At 35.2% G+C, this 25,539-nt stretch overlaps 1 long non-coding RNA gene across 4 annotated transcripts in view; it reads left to right on the forward strand.

The window, feature by feature from the left end:
• Positions 1-25,539, forward strand: part of LOC141420907 (uncharacterized) — a 74,351-nt gene that overhangs the window by 14,998 nt on the left and 33,814 nt on the right. For all 4 annotated transcript variants that reach the window (XR_012445629.1, XR_012445630.1, XR_012445632.1 and 1 more), the window contains one exon: positions 6,922-7,012. This is a non-coding gene — a long non-coding RNA (uncharacterized lncRNA). The remainder of the gene's footprint in view (positions 1-6,921; positions 7,013-25,539) is intronic.

The following is a 25,539-nucleotide window of genomic DNA, read 5'->3' on the forward strand; positions in this document are numbered from 1 at the left end:
TGGGTACTCTTTTCATTTATCAGTGACCATATGATCTCTCTTTTCTGCTTCTTTCTGAGTTCATTCAAGTATTTTCTTTTGATAAATTCTCTTCCTTTATGTAATCATCATTTGTTGAGATTTCCTGAAGATGAGCAACTCACTCCTGAAATCTCAATGAAACTCACCACAGGTCCAGCCAAATGGCTGATTTCCCCTTTCCTGCCATCATTTCCTCCCCATTACACACACTGTATTTGTAATTCTGTGGTCCTTTTTGATTGTAACCCCTGAGGTAGTCTTCAGCTCAGAGATATTTTCTCCTCAGGTAGTTAAAGATTTTTCTATTTCCATTCTTTCTCCTGCACATCCATTAGACTTTGTTAGAAACTCTGGATAAGTTCTCTGTACATATTAACTATTTTCCTTTGCATTAGATATCTTGTCCTTTTGCATTTCATCTTGAAAGAATTACATCAGTTTTCTACTGCCTCATTGAATTCTTTATTGTGTGCATTTTATTAAGCTCATCTAGTGAGTCTTATCTTCTTTGTTGAAATGAATGCTATCAGGCTGGATTATGCCATGGTGTAGTAACAAATTAGTCCTAAAAGTACAGCGACTTAACAAAGCAATAACGTATTTATTGAATTAATAACCAATGCCAGTCTTGGAATAGCCCTTCATTTGCAGGCTGTGATAACATGTAGCCTTCATGCTCATAATGGCAGAGGAGTAGAGACTAACTAAACCCATAGGGTACTGTGAAGAGTCAGGTCTGCATCACTTTCACTCATATCCCATTGCCCAGAAGCCATTCACTCAACCTAACTACCAGGATATTTGGAGAATGGGTTCAGAAAAAGGAAAATAAAACAATATTTAATTAAAACATGAAGCTTTTTCTCTTCCAGATTTTTAATCGCCAAGATGTCTATATGGAATAACATTGGAAATATTGTTATGATATTAGTTGCATATATCTAAAGTTTCCTTTGTTTCTTTGCATTGAGTATTATTGTTTCTGGAACAATTGGTCTCAACACTATAATTGATACTAATAATTTGCTTCTTCTACTGCCTCTTCAAGATTGACCTCATCCTCAGCCAACAATTCTGCTGATCTAGGAGCCAGATCTCAACCTTGATGGGATGACTCACATCTCTATCCTGACTATCATGTCCTTTCTAACCATGCTTGCTGTAACTGCTAACCAATATCTAGCATCATGCATGAAACAATGAAGAGGAACTTCAGTAAATCCCTGAGTTTCAGACATGATTCTCCCCACTCTAATAATATACTCTAATAATATAGAAGTAACCCTATTGCCTAGCTATAATAAGTAAGTCACTTCTGCCAGTATAGTAACTCCTTTCTTTGCCTGCTAGTCCACTGGCTTGGAAGTGGACAAAATGTCCTGTGGCAGATAAACGTCTAGACTTAATGGAACCCTACTGTGTCCCCTAGCAGCAACACCCCAAAGCTAGAATCTAGTCAAGCAGAGACTGAAGTTGGGAGGAAAGGGAGTAAAAATTACCCAAGTGGGTCAATGGCAATCAGTAATGGTGAAAAGACATACTCTTTCTTCTACTCTCAGAAACATTTATCTACTTATTGTGGATACCACATCTTAGCTGTTGGATTAAAACATATGTAATTTATCTTAAAGAAAAGCGTCCACTCTCACAGTATTTATCCCAAAGATCTTAATTTAGATAGATCTTTTGTGACATTACTCTGTCAGGAAACAATTTCCAGGTGCCACATTACAATAGAAGACCAATGTTCCTCTGCTTTTATACTTCCTTCCTGTTAAATAGGTCCATTAGCTCAAACCAACTTAGGAAATCTCATAACCATAAAGTAGACACATTTCAAGCTTAGGACAGTGAAATTAGCAAAGACAAGGGACACAAACCTATATACACTAGGAATGCTTAACATTCTCAGTAAAGCACAGCACTTTCCACTTTTCAGAGGAAGGGATCTGATATGATCAACTTGCCACTGAGTGGTTAGTTATTGTCCTCAAGGATTTATGCTACATTGAAAGCTCAGCATCAGTCTCTGATGTCAACATGTCTATATTTTTTGTCAGCAGCATCTCTATTATTCATAACAACAGGAAGCCAGTACTGTGGTTGCAATGCACTGTCTCCATCAATGCCATCATAATTAGCCCATCCATTAGACTATTTTGAAAGTGATGGGACAGCCAAGGGCAAAAATTGTTTGACTGTCACTGAAAATTTTGTAATACTCATCCTCCAGAGCATTTGCTTTCTTTTGAGCCCTTAATTCATTACCAAGTGTCATGTGACAAATTACTCACCCAATATAGCAGCTTGAAACAACATTTATTGTTTCAAAGTTTATGTGGGGCAAATAAGCTGACATGTTGTGAGTTTTCCTATTGAGAGGTCCATGTGGCAAGGAGCTGATGTCTCCAACAGCCTGCAATTACTTGCGGCAAGCCAGCAGCCACATGGCCACTCTTTCCACAGACCCAGAAATCTTACAAGAATTTGGATATTAAAGGTTTTAAAGAACATTCTTCTTATGTTTCTGTCCCATATTTTTGCTGTCCTACTCTCCATCACATCCTTGCTTTTAGTACAAGATTTATTATGGCTTTGAATTCAACTCTACCTATTACAACCAGATTTTAGTCTGATTTTAGCTCAATGTGCCTTCTGTCTATAGATCCTCCAGAGGAAACACAGACCTTCCGACACCTAATTACAGCGCATTGAGACCTGTGCTGGATTTCTAGTCTAATGAACTTTAACATAAAGTAACTGTGTTGCTTTAAGCCACTAAGTTTGTAATAACTAGTTTTGGTAGCAATAGAAAGCTAATACTCTTGTGCTGTTTCACACAATGGAATTTGCCCTAATTCTCTTCAGGTGAAAGAATTGTTAGAGCTTGGAATGATCTCTAATCACTTCGATGGAAATACTAGTGACACGTTCCCAGAAACAGGTTAAATTTTTGTTATTGTAGGAATACTTAAGTAAGTATGTATATGCATATATACATACATACATATTTTTACATAAATTATAAATGTATGTGTGTGTTCCTAGAAGCAGATTCTAAAACAATAATGTGTAGATGAATATATTTGGTAAGAGAGTCTATAAGCAACATTAGAAAAAAAAATAAGAAATACAACAAAGAAAGAATTTCAAATGATTAGTGTTTTCCTATGGTGGATACCTGGCACTTAATCCAATTGAAAAATGTAGGAAACAGTGCTGTATTCTACACATTTGAAGGCTTACCTCACACAGGAAACAAGGGAGCTGGAATAATGATCCAAATATTCCTGCTGGAGGCATGGCTTAAACTGTAGGTCACCTACCTAGTAATCTTGAGTATTTGAGTTTAAATCCCAGTACCACCAAATAAACAACAAAACAAAAAACCAAAAATATTCACATCATCTATTGGTTGATGAATGAATAATCCTGAGGGTCAGAGATTCTTGACCATCCTTCAAAACTGCAGAACAATCTGCAATGGTCAGAGAGAATGGAGGCCAAGAGTCAAAGGTGCTGGCAGTTGAGAGTCAGGCCAGAAAGCAGGAACTGGTAATGCTGAGGTAGATGGGTGACTTATGCTGTGGTCCTCATTTCTTATCTGAACTGCAAGATATTTATCATATCTGTTGTGTTATGTCCATGCCTTTAGCTATGGTTCTACTTCACTGTCATATGACTTCCTGACATAGCTCATCTGGCCTCTAATAAACTGGTTATTCTTTGCCCTGATTCTATTTTTCCTCTCTTCTTTCATTGCATTTTTAAATAATACAGATTTAATTATGCTACTGATATTCTCACAATTTTTTATCTACCTTCAAAATTTATCATTCTCTTGAGAGTTTTATAATTTGCCTTGAAAACACTCCAGTATCTTACGCTGCTTTTTTTATATTTCTTTTGTTTCAGATACATCTAGATCTATACAGATTTTTAAAACTATTACATATACCATATGATGTTAAATTTATTTTTCTGTTCCGAAATTCCATCATTCCTCTTCTACTTCATGTTACATTCTATCCCTGTTTTTCTCCCTCTCTTCAATATAGCCCAAGCTCTCACTCCTTATCTCTTTACTTCTATGGCTTTTGTCACCTCAACTCATCTCATTTTTCAAGGCCCAACTGTTACTTCTGTAATCATTTCCTAATTTCTTAGATAGAATGAGTTATTCCTACACCAGTGCTCCCATAATAGGGTTTATGCTTCTGTGTGTGACTTAACTCTCCCAATAAATTGTGCGCTTTCAATGGCATGCTTCTAACTGAATGCCTTTCACAGACAGACACCTAACAAACTCATAGTAGTCAGTCAATCAAATTAACTGGTCAATAGGAGTTATTAGTGGATGGATTATTGTTTCATAAGAATATACCCAAACAACCACTTTTAGGATTAATGAATATTGGTCTTCCAAATTCTTTGAAGCAAATAAGGTTAAACAAATATTCTCGTCACCTAATTCATCATTTCTTCCATAATTTTGCTTCAAGCACCACGTGTTTTTTATTTACATTATTTGTAAGCTCTTCCAGCAAAGATAAATTTGTCTATAATATGGCACATATCTTAGTTACTTTTGCTTTGTATTGCTATGACCAAATATCTACTACCTCCAACTAGGTCCCACTTCCTACTTTTCACTTCCTCCCCATGAGCAATCTAATTATGATTCTATCAGGTGATTGATACATTTATTACATCGGCGCTCTCATAAATTCATCCTCTCTGGAAATTGTCAGACACCATAAGAAGTGTGCTTTATTAATCATCCAGTCATTTATCAATCAAACCAAGTTGTCAGTTGCCATGACAAATCTACTCCTTGTCCACTGGACACCCAAACATAGTACCTTATGACATAGCATTCCAACCCTGGCTCCTTAAACCCCACAAACATCTCATAATGCAAAATGCATCATGTCAGCTTCAAGAGTTCCCAAACTCACAACAATTCCAACATTATTCAAAAGCCCATTTCGAAGTATCTTCTGAGCCTCAAGGCAGCTCTTAGCTGTGTGTCCCTGTAAAACTCAAAAACAAGTTACACATTTCCAATACATAACAGCACATTGTAAGCATTCCTATTCCAAAAGAGAGGAATGGAGAATAGATAAAAGGATTGGACAAAGCAAAATCAAACCCAGCAGAGCAAATACTAAATCCTATAACTCCATGTCCAACATTCCAGGTGTGTGGTATCTTAATGTGCTCTCCAGTGGATTGAACAGCCTTGGCCCTATGGCCTGCTGATTGGAGCCCACCTGGTCTCTGTCTTGAATGGATCCAATTACGGCCTGTGGTTTTCCTCAGCAATGATGTTCCATGCACCAGCCGTCTCCAACATACTGGCATCTTTAGTGCAGCTTCGTCTTCACCCTCATACCTCCACACATCGCTGTCTCAGAGCTTGCCTTTAGGGATTTTGATGCTGCCACACACTGTCTGTCCTCCCAGGCCTTTGTTGAAATCTCACTGGAAGCTTCTACCACCCTATAATTCATATTCTATGTGTCTGCAAAACCAGAATCATGTGGACAACACCAAAGTCTGAGATCAGCTTCACCAGTATTTAAGCATCCTTAGAAAACAGCTGCAGCAGCTTCTGAGTGCATGGACAGTTCGAGCCTGGCAAACACCTCCCTATGTGGCCCTGAACAAGCAAGGTATCCTGGAACTCTTTTCTCAAACTAGTCTTTCAAATGAGTTAAAACCTCACACTCTTCATCCTGATGGATGGAGTCTGGAAAATTCCTGAGATACCTTCAAGTCATCTTTCCTGCTGTCCCCATGAAAAGACCTTTGCTTCTCTCTAATGGTGCTAATCTCTTCAGAAGCCCTGCCATCATTAGGCCATATTTACACAGGTTTTTCTGACCAAACTGCAAGTTTTTCAAGTCTTTCTGTTGTGCTTTGTGCCACTGATTCTCACTATAAACCAACTAAAAGAAGATATCAAAAACCTTGTTACAGCCTTGATACTTAGCTGCCTTAAAATTTCCTCCACTAGATTAATTAGCCCATCACCTTTAAACTCAGTCTCCCAAAAAGTCCGAGAACAAGTACAAAATGTAGACATTCTTTTTTGCAACACAATACACATGGCTTTTGGTCAAATTCCCAATGAAATGTACATTCCCATCTGAAACATCATGAACAGTCTTTTCTGTTTGCATTCCTACTAGTATTCTGGTTTTCTGAGCTCCCACCAGAATCACCTACAAGGCTCTGTTTATAGCATCCTACACTTTTGCTAGCCTGCATCTCCAAACTTTTCCAAATTCCTCCCATAAACCTGTCAAATGCTTAAGAAGCAAATGGTCAGGTCTATTCAGAGTGATGACCCTCACTTATCTGGTACTCATTTTCTGTGTTAATCAGTTTTTCCATCACTGTAACCAAATACCTGAGAAAAACAACTTCCAGAGAGCAAGGATTATTCTGCTCATTTTTCTAGTGGTTAAAGTTCATCGTGACAGGGAGGACAGGATAAAGATCAGCCTTTCATGTCATAGCAGCCAAGAATCAGAGAAAAGAGAAAGGCTGGGGGTGACTTATTACATATCTGTAGGTATATTTAGGCTTATGTTTTACATGAAAGTGATATGATCAATTGGGCCATCATGGTGTTAGTGCAAATTCCAACAGAAAGACCTTCAGGTATTGGGAAGTTCTGAAGTGTATGGTGGAAGACACAGTTTTTCAAAACTCTAATTTTTTTCTAAAGCTTAAACTTTAATATTGGCAGGAAAAAATATTATTTTCTTTAAAGTGACAAATTTGACATTTGATATTTGTATATACATATATATATGTGTGCATATATATCTTCTTTAGAAAATCTCAGCAAAATGTACAAGTTTGATTAATTGCAGTTTGATGAAATTTCAGGTAGAATGATATTCATAAATGAATGGATGGACCATTTTAGCCAGCCATTGACACAAACTCATGTCAGCTTTATCTAGAGACAAACACTTCAGTAAGTACCAGAAGAGCTTATACATATTTTCCATTTGTTATACAGAATGTTAAAATAGGTGCATTCAAATTTATAATCTGTTTTTCATTTTTGGTGGTATTGGAGTTCAAACTCCTTGCCTTGCCCTTGCTAGGCAGCTCTCTACCACTTGTGCTAAACCTTGAGCACTTCATGGATCAAGATATAATAGCATTAATAATTTTATTGTTTTATCAAGGATAACCCTTATCCTTGATAAAGGATAAACTACTATGTGCATGTGTGTGTGTGTGTGTGTTGCACGGCAATGAAGAATACAATGATAGCAAATACAACATATTGCACTAACATAATTTGTGTTAAGCTACCAACAGTTTTACCCACCATCGTTTTTGCACAATTACTGATTAAGTCAGCATAGTAAAAAGGACAAATGGAATCTCAATGCTATTATGAAAATAATGGAACTTGTGTTGAATAATTGTCAAGGTTTTAGAGGGTGTCTACAATTGGGGAACAAGTTATCTTCATGTTTAACTCTGTTAGAAAATATACTTGGCCCAACACGCTGCACTCAATGGTAAAAAAATCCCAGAGCCAAGCATGGTAGTACATACCTGTAGTCACAAATATTCGGAGGCAAAAATAGGTCAGTTGTGGTCCAAGGCCAGTCTTGGCAAAAGTGTGAAACCCCATCTGAAAATAATTAAAACAAGAAAAAGGTCAGAGAGTGGGACTCAAGTGATAGAGCAATTACCTAAAAAGCAAGCATGAGGTCCTTGCATTCAAACTTCAGTATTAGAAAAAATAAAAGTCTGGAGAAGTAGCCAACACTGAAGTAGATGTTAAACAGAGGTACCACGCTGAGATACATCTCACTCTCTTCTCTCAGACACTTTGTCTGGGAAAACCTGTATACTTTCTCCACTCATTTTTTCTCCAGATTGAATGCCTAATCTATTCACTGTTGCCTCTGATCCCAGCTATTTCTTAATTACTCTTCTTAATGTTCTCTTTCTGCCAAGCAGAAATGACAATGTGAATAATCTTTTGAGTACGTTCCCATTTCATCCTTAAACTGGGATTTCGCTCAGCAGTGCACATCCCTCCTGAGTTATGCGCTATGAAGAATGACCTAGATATGTGGAATGGAGACAGAATGAAACGTCCACTGTTTAATAGTTGTAATATTCCTTTATGGAATATTATATTCCTTTATGGAAACACGTCATTGCTCAATACTTCCAGCACACAAGGCTTTAGCAGTTATTAGTCCACCTGACAAATCCTTTCAGAGATGAAAATCCAAACATGCTTGCTAGGTTAACATGTCACAATCCCTGAATCCATCAATCTATCAATGAGCAAGCAAGCACATATATGATGAATGATAAATATTGGTTATCACTGATTCTCTTTCTCAAGAAAACATCCACTATTTTAAGGCCCATATTCTGTAATATATGTAAGCAACTTTATTTCACTATGTGAAAAGCCAGGAAAATAATTCTTAATTCCAAACTCGAATGCTTTTATCATAGTCCATAATTGTGAAATGTAATTCATCAAGATTTTTTCTGAATTTTCTCCATAAGACAGAAATGCATTAGATTGATGTTGTTCATCTATGACATTTCCTGTAACCTTTTAAGATATCTTAAGGTCAATTTGTTTCAAACCTTGATTAATGTTATTTTCCATCAATATTTTGGGCCTAAAAGAAAGTTTGTTGGATATCTACACTGGGGTTTCATTTGTGGTTCATCACTTTGAAGCTTGGGGTCCTTAAACTACTCTTCATTATTGTTATTTTAAAAACAGGAAAAAATGACACAAAAGTTACAGAGTTGTTGGTAGAATTCTACAATCAGAGAGCCAGCTCTATGAAAAGACTGCCACTGTAGTAGATCCCACCTTTTACACTTGGGAATAGGGAAAGCAGTAAATAATACACTGGAGGTTTCCTACTGTATTGAACTTTCTCCAACATCAAGAATTATATTTGATTATCTTTATATCATCAGAAATGGGAATAAGTCTAGGGAAATTGTTGTCAATTAAAACTCATGTTCATTTTTAAATGTGTTTGCTGGCATGAAGTATCAATTTACACTAAATGGAGTGTATTTTCCTTTTCTTTGCGACATGTGCATATTAGCTATTTCCCCCACGTGCTGTCACTACACGCTGCCTTGCACATAATTGACTTCATAAATGTCTTTGTGAAAATGTCATACTTTTTAAGACATCTGACTCTGGGCAGTAGAATTCCTGACAGTCTTCCTCTGACCTCAGTACCTGATATTTGACTGTGTTTATATTTCTGCTTTGTCATTCTTGTGTTTCTCATCAAGGAAAAGATGGAGAAGGAGAAAAAGAGTGCAGATTTTGGTTTCCTTCCTGATGAACGCATTTGATACTTTGATCTTAGCAGATTTATCATAAAAGAGAAAAGAAACTATACCATGTGTGTGTTAAGAGATCATTCATATTTGTAAGTCAAAGTTTAATAGTTATTTCAAAAAACATGATCATTCAACTAATTCTGAATATTGGTTCTGGTTATAGTCTAGACACGGACTTCCCAACTCTGGATGCTTATACAAAGTCAATGAAACTCTGCAGTTGCGTCTTTTTTTTTTTTTTTTTTTTTGGAGGTACTGGAGTTTGAACTCAGGGCTTCACATTTGGTAGGTAGGTGCTCTATCACTTGAGCCACACCTCCAGCCTTGCAGTTGCATCTTTAACAGTTCCCCACTGCCTCTTGAATTAAGGAAGACTGCTTTAGGATCATTAGGAATTTGTCTCTTGATACCCAGCAAAATCCCTCTGGGAATGCCGGTGACTTCACACTCCTATTGTGTTCCTCATATGCCAACATGCCTGAGCCCTTTACAGTTCTGTTCCTCTTAGGCTGAGTTCATAGATGCTGACAGAATGCTAAGGAAATATTTGCTATGCTCAGCACACATCCCTAAAGAGTTGAATAAACCATTTGTCCCACAAAAGGCAACAAAGAATTTGCCAAAGCCTCATCACGTTCTGTTATGTTATACCACTGAGGTTTAGACCTTAGCATTATTATTTGAATAATGGCAGTTTGGAGCTTTAACTTTTCTGAATTGTTTACAGGAAACCAAAATGCAAGCAAAATTTCTTATTATGTGGATCTTGAATGATCTACAACAAAATCATGTGGAGTATTTTTTAAAATGCAGATTATTTTAGTTTATTCAGTCTCAAGAAATCAGTGTCTTTAAAACATTGAATTATGTGTATCTTTCACAAGGAACCCAGATGACCATTTTTCCAATGTAAGGGTTAGAGACCACTGCTCTGGCCTGTGTGCCTGGGGTTAAGCTCTGTGCTTTGTGCACATAGGGAGATCAAATTCTTTTTTATAGAAGAAATTAGAGCTTAAGTCTTTACCTGGAATCTACTAAAGGTTTTTTCGTGTATACTTTTAAGTGAAAAATAAAAATAGAAATTTTAAGTGATATTCTGCATTTAGATAATAAATCAAAACCTTGACATATGAAACAGAACAAGTAGAATTCATCTACCTCGTGCATTTTATACATATATTTGACAATGTTTGCTTTTTAACTTTTTTGGTTAAATTAATATGTGCCACTCAACCCACCTCCATAAAATGTAGGTGGAAATAGGAAAAAAGGAAACTGAGAGAAGAAAAAGAATCATGAAGTCTGTATATATTAAGCTATCCAACTTAAAAGTAAAAATACTGAATTAAACAGACTGAGAACAGAAAAACTAATTTAAAAAGTATTTTAGTGATACAATAAATGAAATAAAATTGATACAATAAAATAAATTTTCATATCAACACAAAAGGAAACTTGTCTATTTCATCATAGTTATCAGAGATCAAAATGAAATTCTGGCAAAAATACAATGACTTCTTTGGGTAATGAAGAAATGGAGAAAATAGGGGGAAAAGAAAATTACATCATAAACCTTGCAGACCATTCTAATATGCCACTCAATGGACAAATACAATTTTAAGCATATTAATAAATATTTTGAACTGATATTAACATAAGAGACATAAGGATATGACTCTACATAAAAGTGGGATAATATTATAAAAGCAGTAGCATATGTTGCAATGTCTTTCCCAGAGCACATTTTATACATTAAAATACAGATTTACCTTTTTATCCAAATTTCTAGGCACAATAAGACATTGTGGACTAGCTCACATAATAGGAGACTTAGTTTTCCTGAGGTTAAAAAAGCATGGCTCCCCTCACTCAAATCTGAACTTCCTGATTTCACATATGTACCCATTTTCAGTAACAGTGTTAGTAGTGAATCTGGTGATGCTGTTCCTTAAGGTTGTTCTCAAGAGAGGTTTTGACACAAAATGTCTGGTTTTCATTATGATTTCAAATCAGTGTATGCCTCTCTAAAATGAAGTATATACTTCATTTGGGTTGAGCCTACATTGAAAGTCACTATGTGTTGATAAAGTAATTTCAGAGTCTCTGGGATATTTGGTAAAATGAGGTAGCATCAACGTGAATTTCAGACTATTAAAGCTAAAGATTTCAAAGTATTTATGCTTCTCAACAGGAAATTCTAAGGTCTTCATAAACTTCATATTCACAATGTTCAAGTGAGAATTTTCAGGCTTCTAATGGTACCAGTTAAACTACAGAATGAATGATTCTAAGGTTAATATCTATTATCTGAGATGTTTTATTCATTATTGTGCATCTAGGTATCTGATACAATTCTGGTACTTAAAGACTGTTCAATTATTTGTTAAGTTTTGAATAAAACAAAATATCTACTTATCATATTTTAATTTCACATATTATTCAATTACCAAAACATTGTGAGGTTCAATAAACAACATCGCCTATAGTGTAATGTTGATTTTCAAAAATAGCTATATATTTAACTTTATTACTTGAAAATTCTCTTGTGGATCTGGCTTGATTTGAGAAGAACTATTAGTTGAATGCAAATTGCTTCTGTTTAAGAGATAGTAACTGGGCTTGAAGTGGGACTCAAACAAGAGTGTGACTACATTGCAAGCGTGAAGCTTTGAGTTCAAACCTCAGTACTGTCAGGAAAAAAAATTAAGAGATAGTAACTAACAGATTATCTGAGTTAAAAATAAGATCTAAACCTAAATGAGGGGATTTACATAAGGGAAAGGGAAACAACTTATGCTATGTAACATTGCAGATGATGGTGGGACATGAATTTAGTGTACATAGTCAAAATCCTGTGGCCACCCAAACGTTTACTTAATTTAAGAAGAAAACCAAGAGTACAGCTGCATGCAGTTTAGGGAAGGGAGAATTTTGGGGGAAAAAGAGAAAGGGATTTATAATTTCACATTAGAAATCAGGTTTTGAGGACAATGAGAGCTAAGAAAAATCTTTGTAGAAAGTGGGAATAAATCCACTTTGTAAGAAGGGACCAAATGGAGGAGGAAGAGAGTTAAACTGATTTTTTTCAGAATTGCCAGTTGAAGAAAGGAAAGAGAATGTTTAGTTAACCAAGTAAAAGGAAGAGATATTTTTTAAGACAAAGGAGAAAAGCCTATATAGAAGGAAGGGAAAAGAGATTAAAAGACACAAGAAAGTAAAATATGTTTCAAGAGAAAGGAAAGCAGTGATGAAAGTTCTCAGCGGACAGGACAAGGGCACAAGTGGGGCGGGGGGTGGTCTTAGAATAGAACAGTTTTCTAAAGTCACCATTTAATCATTATAATAGAACAGATCACCACAATGAAAGCATAGATATTTTAAGGTCCAAGGGTCTGTTTTTCTGGTGAGTCATTCTTTATTTGCAGTACTGGAGATTGAACCCAACACCTCACCCATGCTAGGCAAGTGCTTTACTATTTCAACTACACCCCCAGTGCAAAACAGTTTGTTTTTATATTTCAAGTTGTTTTCAAAACATTACATGCAGCTGAGAGTTATATTTCCAAGGATAAGATTCTGGTTTTAAGGAATTCATCTACAACATTTGACAGTAACTACAAACTTCATTTGCGCACCATAGAGTTACTTAGGAAATAGTCATAAGTATCAATGTAAATAGCATAAAGTGTCAATTTGATGAGAGAAAAATCAGTTTATTTTAACATAACCCTAAACATTTATCTCAGTGAATACAAGAGGTGTGGAAACCTTTTTTAGCATAATGTCTTTTTGATGGTTTTTATGGGGTCCAGAGTACCAGTCTGTTATCCACATAGAAAACTGGATGAATCAGTGTTCCCAAAACGCATTACCAGGCTCTGTGCACTACACAATGAGAGTGCATGTTTAACCTTTACAAAGAGAGCTTGAGGAAAAGATGCTTTTTATACTTCAGCTAAAAACCGTTGAAATGTACCTTTCTCAAAAGACAATTGATTCAAATAATACTGCTGAAATAAAGAATGATAATATGTTGGTTTTCACAAGAGTGAGTTCTCCCTGTTTTGTTACCATTTTTGAATTGTTAACAAATAAGATTAACAGTAAATACAAGGAAATTGAGTGAGCTTGAATTAATATTTGTCTCGGTATCATGCATGTCCTAAGAGATCTCGAAGCATTGGGAAAAAAGAATGCAATACAATATTTACACACAGTTTAAAAGTAGAAAATTTTATATTTGCTCTGTCTCATGAATAAATAGTGGTATTTTGCAGTGAACAAATGTTCCTAAGAAGAGAAGCAAACCGGGAAGAGATTGGGTTTGCCAGGTGGGAGCTCTGGAATGATATTATGCAAAATAAAAGAAGGTTAGAATTCTTCAGTTAGAAAGAGCATTACAGCCATGTAGCTGATCCTGTAACTGATATGGAATTTCCTCTACAGTGTCCATTTCAATGGATAAGAAGCACCTTCTGTGCATGTTGCACAGTTTTGCCAAAAAATGCTTATAGGACGTGCTTCCTACCTTGAAAAAAATTACAGACTAGAAGTACAAAAGTAGTTTTTAAATAATCAATACTAGGTTAGATTCTCTCTTTTTTAGTGATAAAGGAATATAGGGGAGAGTAAACAATTGTTATATGTTGGTTCAAAGAAGGTACGGGGAAGAAATCATCACTAAGGTACACAGAGAAGCACTAATAAGAGTTTATCAAGAAGACATAGCAAAGGGTGAGGCATAAAATTGAATGATGTCTTCAGGAAAACTTGTAGTACTTCTGAGGGGTAACACACTTGTGTGTGATTACAGCAGTAGAGACAAGAGAAAGGCTGATAGGAGTGAGTCTGGGTAGTTAGGTAGGGGACAGATCACCTGAGTTCTTATGCATCAAGTTAAAATATTTCAACCTCAAACGGGAAACTTCAAGAAAGAATGGAGAAGATTAAGGGGTAGGTGGTATTTTTACCAGGCTTCTAGTCCAGAAGACTCCAGGTTCTTGTGTCACCTGGATAGAGACCTGGACAGAGACACAAATTGCAAACAGTAGCAAAGCACTGCAAGAGAAGCAGTGGGCTCTGCCAGGCAGCACAGAGCATTGACTTTGTTTAAGTCCAGTTTATAAGTTATAAAGCAGGAAAATCTGGGCAGTCCTTAGGAAGGGGGTGAGTTGGCAGGCAGGTTTACTTAAGTAAACAAGGGATATTCTGTGTATGTGCTTATGCTAATATTTAGGCCTTTAATTGTATGTATGAGATGTAACCAATACTCATGAGAGCCTAGTAAGGGACTTGGCCTGGGAGGTCAACTTGAGGGCAGGTTTTTTTTTTTTTTCTAATAAGCAAGGAAAACCCAAAGACACCTCTTCCAGAGCTATTTTGTAATGATATTTACAACCTACTCACTCACCAGGTTATTTACAATTTAGAAGGGATTTGTTGCTCTAGAGATTGGTCAGGGACGTGCTGAGGTGCCTGTTAGCTTTGCTTAAGAGAAGACGCCCCTGGTAAGTTATTTCCCTGCCTGCTAACCTTCCTCGGTATGCTCAGATTCTGTTTTAGTGCATTAAGTACAACGGGACCAAATTAGGCTCCAGGAGACAAGGTAGGAGGCCATCATAATAATCTAGACATATCAGGAAGGAAGGAAGAAGAAAAGAATTGATTAACATACATCAGGTAGAGTTCTAAGTTGTGTTCTCTGATTGGATGTGGGGTTGGCAAATGAATTGATGATAAAACATAGAGGATGATGCTGGATAATTTAAGTGATACCACGGTTTATGGAATGCTTTACTCCTGGATGGCATAGACACTTTTAGTCAGTGGTAATGAAAGTGAACCCTTCTGTGACAGTTTTAAGACACATGGGTTTAACCAGAATGTCACTTACTTTGTAGTGTTAGTGTCCCAGGTGCCTGTGATTAGTGAGTACTGGCTCTTCATGGACCTTTAGCTGTCACATGAATCAGCAGTATATGTGCTCAGAAAGCATTTGTAAATAACTTCCAAATTAATCACTCCTAGTTGTTTAGATAATTCTACAGAAGGATGAATTAAATTAAAGTTTCTCTGTGGTATTTTTGATAGAATGGATGGAAATTGAACTTTCTATTAACTTATGTAAAGTAGGATGTGTGCATATATATATATATATATATATATATACAATTTATGGTTATTTTAGTAATTATAATTAAGACAAAATTGCTTTGATATTTGACATCAGCATTTTACAAAGTTAATTTCCCCATATCAAAATGATATCCCTAGGCCACCTTATAAATGAAGATGTTATAAGGAACCAGGGGCATCTTTGCTTATATTCCTTTTATTAAGGGATCAGCACAAGAGACCATTTCATAATTAGCCTCTTTGTGTTCATACTATCCCCAGAATGAGTTTTGTAGAAATTATGATTTGGTTCTTACTTTAAACTTTTGCATAACTTTCCTGGGAGCTATCGACTGCTTGGAAGGATGAGAAAATTATCAAAGAGTCTTTGAAATTGACAGATTATTTTCTATATTTGAAAACTCAAATTCAACTTTTTAAAGAAAAAGTGTCTCATTTTAATATCCCTTAATGTATTTGTATTTCTGATGACTTCTGGCTGATCCTGTTTGTATTGTGTTATAGAAAATATGGAGCCCACTGTTGTAGTATACATAAGTTGGCAGGGATTGTATTTTTGGAAAAACCAATCACAAGAAAATTAATGATGTCTGATATAAACCTGGAATCATGAAATAACCAGTATATATACCATGAACATTTTTGCATAAAATCAGACCTATCTGTCTTAACTCTACAACTGATGAAATATGGAATTTTTGTAAGCTGTGTAAGTACCACCATAAGCAAATGTATGGCATTTGATCATCTTAAAATTTTCTGTCTTGTCTATTTTCATCACCTCACTAAAATCTTGACCTTAAGCAAGGAGTAAAATTCTGACCTAGAATCACTGATTTAATATTACAGTAGTCTGAATTTTCTAGAATTTTTACATAAGTAGAATCAAACATGATTTAGTCTTTTGTATATGACTTTTAAAGTTTAGAATTATATATTCAAGATTTATTCTGGTTGTGGTTGTATCTACTGTTGAGTTATATTACATAGTATGTACATGTTATAATGCGATTATTCATCCACTCATTAAACGATAGTTGAATTTTTAAGGTATTTATCTATTATGAATAATGTTGAGTTCAAACAGGTAATGTACTATGGAAATAATACAGTAATAATAATAATAGTAATTGCAATAATGTTAGAATGGTGTAAGAAGGGGCTCTGTACCAAGGAATGTGGGTAGCTTTAGAAACTGAAAAAGGTAAGGCTACAGATTCTCTTCTAAAGCCTCTGGAGAAAACACAGCACTGTAAATACTTTGATTTTAGACTCTGGCCTACAGACCATAAAATAATAAATTTGCATTATCTTAAACCATTAGCTTATGGTAATTTTTCCCAACAACATACTACAGATTTAAGGTTATTCATATATGGTATGGAAAGATTGCTTGCATTTCTCTTGGATAAATATGTAGGGGTATAATGGCAGTACTATATGATAAGTATAGGGATTATACTCAATGACCAGGTCACATCAAAATGTGTCATGTCCCAACCAAAGGAAGCTTTTATACTCACTGTCCAATTTGTGGTCGTGTATGACTTACCATTGAAATGTTCTAACTTAAGTACTGGCAGGATAAATGAATTTATGGCTAAAATATGGGCATGGGAGTCAAATAATTAAACTTTAATACCTATATATATAATTTGGGAAAGTTACATATCTTCTTTTGTGATCAGTTTTCTAATCTGCATGATGAAAATATTGACATAAGAGAAAATGCAGTCACAACATTCTTATTAAGTGTTGTGGTTTACAATTCTTAGCATTTCCCACAAATGTACTCTTTAACATGGAACGTATGCATATGCTGATTTTAGTATATGACATGACCAACTGAAATTATAACAAAAAGTAATATAAGTAGTGTCAATTGCAAAATATCTGCAAGTTTGTATTCATGTGTAATCTGCCCAGCTCCATAATAACTTTAAAATGTATTTTAAAGTTTTGCTTATCAAGATAAGAAAAGGATAAGAGCATATAATTAATAAATTAGATTCTCATAATTCAAGGGCTTCTGAACTTAAGCACCAATGTGAAATAAATATAGGGAAACATAATACCTGAAGCTATAGCGATGCTGCTATCGAAAGCCATAATAAGGTTTCATAGATGGTGCACAATCCTATCATGCCTGCATGTCCCTTCTTGTTTTTCTGTTTTGTTTTTTTTGGGGGGGGGGGTGTTGTCCTGTTTTGTTTTGTTTCTGGTGGGACTGAGGTTTGAACTCAGGGCCTTGCTTTGCAAAGCAGACACTCTACCACTTGAGCCAGGCCTCTGGTCCTGGCCATCCCTTCTTGTGATGTCATCTGCCACTGGTGATCACTGTCTACATCCATTAATTCCCTAATGGTTATAAAATGATGATAGTCTAATTCTACCACTCTTTCTTCCTTTATAATTATGAATTTTAAAATGAAGAGTAAATTTGGTTGCATCGAGTAATTTTATGCATGAATGTTACAGTTTCCTAAATATTTAGGTGACTTCTCAGCATTCTCTTAAAGTTACTTTTTTTTCCCTCCCTACCTTGGTGATAATGCACTACTAGCATTTTAAATTTAGCTGTTATGGGTGGTGTGAGGCATAATGGTCCAGTGTGGTGAAAATAAAGCAGGATTTTCATTAGAAGAGGAAAATGTGGACACTATTTGTATTTAGTTATTTACTTATGAAATGGTATCTCCCTGTGTTGCCTCCTGCCACAGCCTCTCAAGTAGCTGGGAACACAGGCTTTCACCACTCCACCAAGAAAAGGTTAATTTTGTTAAGTAGTTAATTATATAAAAATGAACTTAATTAATAGTTCTTCGGTTTTTCCTTTAATTACCATTTCATCTTCAAGTTCTGAGATTCTGTCTTCTGTTTGTTCTATTCTGCTGGATTGGCCTTCCGTTTTGTTTTGCAGTTCTGTTTCGTTCTTTTTTCTGAGGTTTTCCATATCCTGGCAGTTTTCCTCTTTAATGTTGTCTATTTTTGTCCTGAGTTCATTTATCTGCTTATTCATTGTGTTCTCTCTTTCACTTTGGTGTTTATACAGTGCTTCTATGGTTTCCTTTATTTCTTCTTTTGCTTTTTCAAATTCTCTATTTTTGTTGTCTTGGACTATGAGCACATGATAAAAGCGAGAGCACACAAGGAAGGGGTGAGGATAGGTAAGACACCTAAAAAACTAGCTAGCATTTGTTGCCCTTAATGCAGAGAAACTAAAGCAGATACCTTAAAGCAACTGAGGCCAATAGGAAAAGGGGAACAGGTACTAGAGAAAAGCTTAGATCAAAAAGAATTAACCTAGAAGGTAACACCCACGCACAGGAAATCAATGTGAGTCAATGCCCTGTATAGCTATCCTTATCTCAACCAGCAAAAACCCTTGTTCCTTCCTATTATTGCTTATACTCTCTCTACAACAAAATTAGAAATAAGGGCAAAATAGTTTCTGCTGGGTATTGAGTGGGTGGGGGAAGAGGGAGGGGGTGGAGTGGGTGGTAAGGGAGGGGGTGGGGGCAGGGGGGAGAAATGAACCAAGCCTTGTATGCACATATGAATAATAAAACAATAAAAAAAATTCTGACTTTAGTAATTTTAACTTTAATGAATTAAAATTAATGACAACTCTGAATGCCCACAAAATTTTCAGCATTTATCACTAATAAATAAGGATGTTTCAAAATCACAAGTGCAGTAACAAAATTTATAATAATTCCTTAATTGCCATCTCCTACTCAGTTAATGTCAATATTGAAATAGGATAAGCAAAGGCTTGTGAATTTTCTATTTGAGGTTTTGAAGTTTGGTATTTGCTTTGAAATAATGAAAACAAGATCATAGGAGACAAAAGTAAAGCATGATTAACAAATTGATTTTTGGGATTGTGTGATGGGCATATTTCTCTATGTTTTTATGTGTGCTTGAAAACTTACAAATGTTCAAAACGAAGGCCACTGACTTCTTGTTTTGAACCATGCAAAAAGCTTAGATGGCATCACTTGTGGCATTGCAACAAGAAAACAGGTACTGAAAATCAATAACTTCTCTCAGACCCATTCGGGAACGGAATTCACAGTTAAATCAGTTCCACAAAATCTGGAGAAACAAAACAGAGAATCTCAGCTGATGTCTGCTAATTTGGAGCAGAAACCTTTGGAACTGTGAACTGGCAGACATACCTAAACCATAGCTTGGATGCACTGCTGGGAGATGCTGTGGACTAGCTCCAGTGAGAACTCCTGGGGGCCATTCTTAGAGCACTTCCACATATTAGAGGTTTTTGTCACTAAAAACCCCATCATGTTCACATGGCGACAATTCTAAAAACCAAAATGAAGCAAAACAAAACAATTTATTTCTCCTCAGGCAGGAAGAGCAAATTAACCATTTGAAGTACTCCTACAAAATTTTCCAAAACATTTCCTCCACCTTTTCAGGGAAAACTACCACCAGATTTTTATCTAAAATATGGGGAAAGATAAGTGTGCAACTCTAGTCTCAGCTTGCCTTTCTTATCACCTAAGAAAAGAAAAAAGTGTTAAGAAATATTGGTGAAGGCCACAGCCCAGGGGCTAAGTACCACTGAAACAAACTAATACATAACCATAGGGTTATAAAATACTTCCTTTGACCTATTCCTTTCCACCATATCAACAGGACTTCAATATAGTAACATGTTACAGCTGAAAAAGCAGCAATAAAAACTTACACTAATGTCCTCCTTACACAGTTCCTGTTACCTGATTCATTGTGTATTGCTCTCAACAAAAAATTTCAAGGCACTCATAAAAACAAGAAAAACCAAGTTTCCAAGTCTGGAAACTTTGACCTGGCATATGCTTGATATATTTTACATTAAACCCTTCAGCAAATGTGTAACAAAATATAAGATCAATATATATTTGCAATGTTTAATATCAAAATATTTCTAAGACATGTATATTGACATCAATAAGTACATGTAAAGTCATTTTATATTTAAATAACCACAACTTTAAAAATAATTTTTTAAAAATTCATGCAGTATTCATGACCCAAGCCATAACAATTAGATTGAATCTTTAGTTTTCTGGGAAATAAATCTGAAAATAAATTTTCTTTCTATAAATAATTTTTTTCTTCAAAATAAAAAAAAAAGATACCAAAAGCTATAGCTATATCACTCATTCAATGACAACATTACTGTTGACTACTTTGAAGAAATAACATCTGACAAGGTTTATACAACAAGTTATTCTGAAGGTGAATGTTATCTCAGTTACTGTGGAAAGGTTCTAAGAGAAAAACGCAGACAAACAAGAGCCACTATGAATAAGTGAACAATTTTACCTGCTATGAATGACATAGCAGCTGCAGGATAGAGAGAGGGAAATTACTACTTAGAGGGAAAGACTGAGATGTTGAAAAAAGTCATAAATTAGAGAGGGTTGAATTCAGAATGGAGAAAAAATAGATGCCATGAAACGCCAAGATCAGGGCATTAAAGTAAATCCACTGGAGTGAATTAATAATTATTATTCGGTCCTTTCTATAGTGCTAAGGTTTCATTGTTTATACATAATGTGTATATAATATTATTTTATTAACATGAATTAATTGCATATATTAATGGAGTTTAATGTGATACTTCACAGGCATGTGGACTAATCAAATCTGCTATGTGATGGATATATGAGATTTCAGAACTGTTGCTCTATATATGTTTTATTTCTCAAATGTTTACTAATAAAATATTTTGGATATTTTCCTCTGACATTGAAAAAAGTAAATATATTTTACTTAGTGGAACTATCATCAAAATACCAAGACCTTTCATTCATACATTTATCATTTATTAATTCAACATTGGCCATGTGTTAGATGTAAGCCCTGGATTTAATACTTTCCCACATTCCAACCAAGAACTCAGAGAAGTAAAAGAGCTGATGGAGCTGATCATCAGACTCTAGAGAATACCAGAACAATTATAATGATGCTGAATTTGTAACAATAATGCAATATCAAGTTTAATAGAGAACAAATAAATACACTCAAAATAATCAGCAGACGAGCAGAATAATCAACAATTTGTTTTCAGAATTCTTGCCAGCCATCGCCACCTGCATCTAGCCCGTGCTGCACAATAGGAAGAAGAATTTCACATTTTGGAATAACAATCTCATCTTGAGGTCAGAATGCTTGTATATATTGCTAAATAAAAATAGTCAACTTTCTGGAACTTAGTTAAAACCTTCTCTTCATTGCAAATGCTTTTCTTGAAAAAAAAAAGACAAAATCCATTTTATTACTGGAAAATGATAAGAAAGATAAAATACTTGACAATGAGGCTGCTTGTACCCTTACCTCAAGTAGCAAATTCTTATCATTATCAAAGTCATCAGTTAGCATTTCTACTGATGGTAAGAAACAATGTTCTAGATTATCTGGGGTTAGATACAGTTAAAACAGAAAACACAGCTTCCAAGAATGCAGACACCAACTATTGACTTCACTACCACAAAATTTACTCTTAGAATTTAGTGTAGACCTATGAACATTGAGCTCAGGGTCTCTGAATTCTGCTACCTAATACTGACCAATTTTCTGTGCAAATACCTTAAATACCAATAAGGAACTACTCAGAAATTACTTATTCCTCTTTAATGAAACATTTTATTTCTTTTGAACCTTCCCATTTTCTCAACACTACATTTAAATATATCTAGATCACAAGAGCTGTTGAACCCGTTGATTCTTTTGGTAATATTTCCTCCTATATTCCTGCTTTGCTGGAAGAACATTTTATTTCTCTTGTTGATTAGGTCAGGAAAAATGCATCAGTGGCACCGCTCCCTTCATCGTATATTCTGTGCTAGAATGGTCTTACTAAGCAAGTATTTCTTTGTCATTTCTTTGTCCATCGTCTTCGGGAAAATATCTGAGCTTCCTGACTGTCTACATAATTTTGTATCTAATTCTCTGTCTGGAATATAGTAGACAGGTACCAAATGTTTGTTAAATGAGTAAATTGTTTATAATAATGGATTACTTTTCCAGGTAGCTCTTCTTTTTAATTTCACCTTTCATTCAGATTTCATATTAATTTTGAAGAGGCAAATCTTCAAAATTTTATCTCCATTTTGGAAATCTTCATACATTCCCTACTGGCAATTGAATAAACACCAGGTGTCTCACCCAGTGGTTCTTCTTGTATTTTATTTCAGTAATTCCTGTTTTGGTATTCTGCACCCAAGTAAAACAAATACCTGCTCCCTCCCTGTTCCTTATCTCCCCCATGCCCTTTGCTGCATCCATATTTTCAAATACATATTCTTTCTGCCTTTAAAATTCTTAAGACTGCAGAATTTTACTTACAAAAAAGACAGGCAATCTTGTAATATCTAATTTTATTTCACTTTACATACTACTGTTAATTTCTTCTATTGGATTAATTGAAAGCAAGGGTTATAAGTTATTAGTTTTATCTCAAAGTATTTTACATTGTACTGCTGATCAATAAGTATTTAATGAATTAATGAATGAATAATAAATGACCAACTAGTGTTTGTATGTGTGCATGTGCGTGATGGAGCTGAATGCAGTAACAGAATCTTGGAGATTCTCTTTTGCATTTCTTAAGCCCACTTTTTTGATAATACACTGAGAATTTCAGTTAAGTTTTTCATATAAACAAGACAATTGCATCTTAATTAAAAGACAGTTAAGTCATTTTTAATGAGCAAAAGTAATTACTCCAAATGCAGAGCTGAATGCACTAATCATTGCAGTTAGACATACGTGTCCTTTTTCAAACGCTGTCATTCCCAAGCTAGGAAGTATGCAAAGCCAGACAGAAGAAGGAGGAAAAAGGAAGACAGAAGAAAGGGTATCTTGAATAACTTTCTGACAAGAAAGGGGAAGTTGACGTAGATCAATGACAACAGAACTTCCAAAAGGCAGGGAAACTTAACCCAACAGCACTTCTAATTAGACTATTTTTAAAGCACGTTAGCCAATCGTTAAAGTGAGTAGGCACTGATCTTAACATGTTAGGCATTTTAATAATTACCTTAGGAAAGTCACAAAGTTCCCTTCACTGTAACCTGTATTTCTCTGAATTTTCAGATGCCACTGGTTCATTTCAAATTCAATGTTGATAGAATATTCCAACTAATACATTTCACCCTGCCAGAAATGAACTCCTGCTATCAGAGGGAAAATGGACACATGACTATATCAAAGGAAACCTATTATTACAAGTGATTATAAAGCCAAACCACAGAGACAGATGCAGTGGCTCACACTTGTAAGAGGTAAGAGGATTGTGGTCCAAAAATGGCCAGGTAGAAAACATGAAATCCTATGTGAAAAAATAACTGAAGCAAAAAGTACTGGTGGCACAGCTCAAATGATACAGCACTCACTTAGCAAGTCCTAAGGCCCTAAATTCAAACCCCAGTAGCATCAAGCTATAAATTAAACTAAATGAATAGAATCATTATTGAAGAACAAAAATAAATACAACTATGATAATCCCTCTGTAGGCAAAATTGGTTCAGCTTAATGACAAGTCTTAACCCATACACAAAATTTATTTACAAACTTCATTTTTAGGCAAGTTGTTTAGTCTTTCTGGACCCAAGTTTCTTCTAGTACAAAATGGTTTACCCCATAAAATGATTTAGATGCCTAATATACTATGAAATATTTTTATTTCAATGTTAAATACAAAAATTATACGCACCTCCTCCAAGACACACACACTGACAGCTCTAGGCTATTTTGTTTCTAATTCACAGTGGCTAGCCACTGAGATTTAAAGAGATGATACAGTGCACACAATTTATATGCTCATTGCATATGGTTACCCTCACTACATATTTGCAAGCTAGAATGAAAGCAAAAGTGATTTCAGTTGTATTATTATCCTATGTAAACGCTAGTGATACTGGATTTAACAAGAAGCAATCTTTCATGTCTGAAAAAGATATACTTCATTATTAAATTTCAAATGCATTAAGTTTTATAGCAATAACACTAAATTGCCTTTTTGCCATGTTTATCTTCCTTTGCAAAACAAGAAAAATACCATGCAAAATACAGGGTATTATGTAAAGGATCTTTGTTGCAGACTGACTACATAATTACTTCAAATATGTCAGGTATATTCTTTTCTCTCAGGCTCTCAGTCAAGGATTGTGCATACACTTCTCATTCCCTTTGAAACCTGGGTTTTTTGAACTGCTACAATTTTTAGGAATGTAGTTCTGTGCTAACCCTAGGAAACTATCCTATTCATTTTCCTAATCCTCATTTGCCTTTTGTATGGCTGCCATAATATTTCAACACAAACTCAATGATATAAAACAGCACAAATATATTATCTCACTGTTCTGGAGGGGTAGAGAACAAAATAAGTCTCCCTGAACTAAACTCAAGGTGTCAGTAGGGCTGCATTCCTTCTGGGGACTCTAAAGGAAAATTTATAGCCTAATCTTTATTAGCCTTGAGAAGCCTAATAGCTTCACCTACATTCCTTGGCTCATGGCATCTTCCTTCATCACCAAACCAGTAAGAGAGCATCTTCAAATAACTCTTGCCATTTTTGATTCTACCTCTTTGTCTTTCCTTTCTTCTCTCTCTCTTCCCTCTGTTTTAGTTATGCATTTCCTTCCCTAATTCCTGCCTCATTCTTTTCTTATAGAGGACTTTGTGATTTTACTGGATAATGCAGGATAATATTTGCATTTTAAGATCCTTAAGCTTTTCTGTGCCAGGTGACATATTCACGGGTTGCAGAGATTAAACCATTGACATTTTTGGGATCTCATGATATCATTTAACATGCCCTGTAAACAATTCTTTACCATCAAAGTACTTTTGTTTTCTGATCATTGTATTCAGGTCTTAATATCCTGCAGTGATTCTCCACCAATTTCAGGATAAATTCAGAGGTCTTACCATGGAGGGCCCTTCTTGGTAGATTTCTGTCTTGAATTTGCACATGAATTTTCGATGATATCTTGT

Source organism: Castor canadensis, chromosome 2, assembly GCF_047511655.1.
Source record: "Castor canadensis chromosome 2, mCasCan1.hap1v2, whole genome shotgun sequence".
NCBI classification, from domain to species: domain Eukaryota; kingdom Metazoa; phylum Chordata; class Mammalia; order Rodentia; family Castoridae; genus Castor; species Castor canadensis.